Source organism: Callospermophilus lateralis, chromosome X (assembly GCF_048772815.1).
Source record: "Callospermophilus lateralis isolate mCalLat2 chromosome X, mCalLat2.hap1, whole genome shotgun sequence".
Lineage (NCBI taxonomy): Eukaryota > Metazoa > Chordata > Mammalia > Rodentia > Sciuridae > Callospermophilus > Callospermophilus lateralis.
This window is the reverse complement of record NC_135325.1, coordinates 82,997,893-83,000,155: the sequence shown is the minus strand read 5'-3', so window position 1 is coordinate 83,000,155 and position 2,263 is coordinate 82,997,893. Positions and strand designations below refer to the sequence as shown.

The 2,263-nt window shown below is 46.8% G+C and overlaps 1 pseudogene; it reads right to left on the bottom strand.

Annotated features, from left to right (window-relative positions):
• Positions 1-141: 141 nt before the first annotated feature.
• LOC143639474 (tetratricopeptide repeat protein 19, mitochondrial pseudogene) lies at positions 142-1,249 on the bottom strand (annotated as a pseudogene).
• Positions 1,250-2,263: the final 1,014 nt, after the last annotated feature.

Below are 2,263 nucleotides of genomic sequence, written 5' to 3'. Positions count from 1 at the left end.
AAGTTGAGGAAACCTGAGCACCAAGAACAGAGGATTTACACTATTGATTTGGGTGCCACAGACACTGGAATAACAGTTATTCCTTTGGGTTCCTAGAAACATCCATCCCTACAACAAAAATGGGTTTAGAGCTTGATAATATTAAGTCAAAGATCTACTTTTCCTTGACAGCTCAGCCAATTCTTCCCTGACTTGCTGTACAGAAACCTCATCTCATTTCAGTGCTTCCCGGTAGATCTCTTCTGCTTGTGTATATCCTTCTCTGCCTATCACAATTGCAGCTAGATTGCAGCACAGGACGATTTGTCTACCATGCCAGATCTGATGCCCTTTGCACATAAATATAGGCCTCATCGAAGCGCTCAACTCTGTGCATCCAGAGTAGTAGCCAGGTCATTCATGAGCACAATGGTCTGTGAGTATCTTTCTCCTTGTATTTCTTCAGAAATCCGCAGAGCTTCCCCAGACACCCTTTGTGCCTGTGATGGCTGCTTGAGAACAGAAGGCAGCAGGCACAGGAGTCTAAGCACATGCCCAGAAGGGGGTGGGTATTGTCTTTTTCTTCCACTGACATAACGTCTTCTGCTATTTCTTTTTCTTGTTCAGTTCTTTCCTTTAGAGGTGAAACGCAGAATTCATGGCCAGTGAGAGGAAAGCCTTGTCTATTTGAGCAGCGTAGATACTGGCCAGTTTTAGGGAGATTTCAACTATTGTATTGCCTCCCTGCTTCATTCCCCCTCCAAGCAGGTAACTCATTGTTGCTTTCAAAAGTTGTTCTGCAATTTCTACTTGACCTCATATAGTATGTGAAGGTGGCCATCAAATCATTAAGTGATGGCTTTCCGGTTATGGCTCTGATAGGGAAGGCAAAGAGCATCATGCAAAAAGAGCAAAGCCTCTTCTGGCTCATCTGCATGATGCTCAAATTGCCTGCTTCAGCAGCTGGATGATCTCGGCCTCTGCCTGGTCCACCACATGCCTGCACCCCTGGCGGCAGCCCGGCCCACTCCTTGCTGCGCAACCTCATCTGTCACAGCAGGTCTTGAGAACCAGGCGAGCACTGCAGCAGTGGCAGCAGGACCAGGCCACAGACGTGTAGCATGACTCGGGGTGGTGGTGCCTCTATCTCAGGCACCCAGCCTCATGCCGGCCTGGGGAGCAGGTGCACCAAGTAGCCCTGTTACCAGTAACGCTGCTCCATGGCCCGCTGTGGGCCTCAACCCAGGCTCCAGCTCGGGAGCTGGTACATGTTCTCACGGTATCCTCTGGGCAAAGGAAAGGTTTGTTTTGGCTCAAGGTTTCTGAGTTTTCAGTCCATGGTCATTTGGCCTTACTGTCTTTGGGCCTGTGGTGAGGCCATGTCAGGAGCTCATGGCAAAAGAAGTTGCTCATCTCCTAAAGGCCAGGAAAGATGGGGGTGGAGAAAGAAGAGAGAAAAGAGGAGCTAGGTTACACTATCTCCTTCAAGTGCATGACCTCAATGATCTAACTTTCTTGCACGAGGCCCCACTTCCTTCAGGCTCCATTCCCTCCATATCACACAACAGTCTGGCGACTAAGCCTTGAACACATGGGCCTTCGTGGGCCTGTGTTAGTCGGCTTTCTGTTACTGTGACAAAGTACCTGATAAATGAATTTAAAGGAGGAAAGGTTTATTTTGGCTCATGGTTCCAGTGGTTTCAGTTTATTGTCTCTGGTTCCATGGCTTTGGGCCTGAGGTAAGACAGAACATCATGGCAGAAAGTCGTGTCAGAACAGAGCTTCTTGCCTCAGGGTGAATGGGAAGGAGAGAGAAGGGGGGCATTTATAGAGAAAATACCCTTTTCAGGGGAATGCCCCTAGTGACCTATGCCTCCAATGAGGCCCCGAAATCTCCCAGCAGTCTCATCAATTATGAATCCATCAATGGATTAATCCATTGTTGACATCAGAGCTTTTACATTATCTGCGTCTATTTGAGGAATACAGGATTCACAGGACAACCATACTCCAGTTTGTCTGTTTTCAACATTACATATGGCATGCTGCATCATCTCAAGAACCTATGACCCTATGGAGTCCATCTGAAAACATAAATGAGGACCCAAACATAGTACAGAAATACTTAAGTCAAAAATTCAGGGAAAAATGCCTATTCCTAGCTCTTTGGAAACTGAACTTTCTACTTTTAACTCATTCAGATATGCGATCGTCTCCTTTTCCTCACTATTATATTTTGTTCTGGAACATGCAAGCCTTCATGACTTACATCTGTGCAAAATAG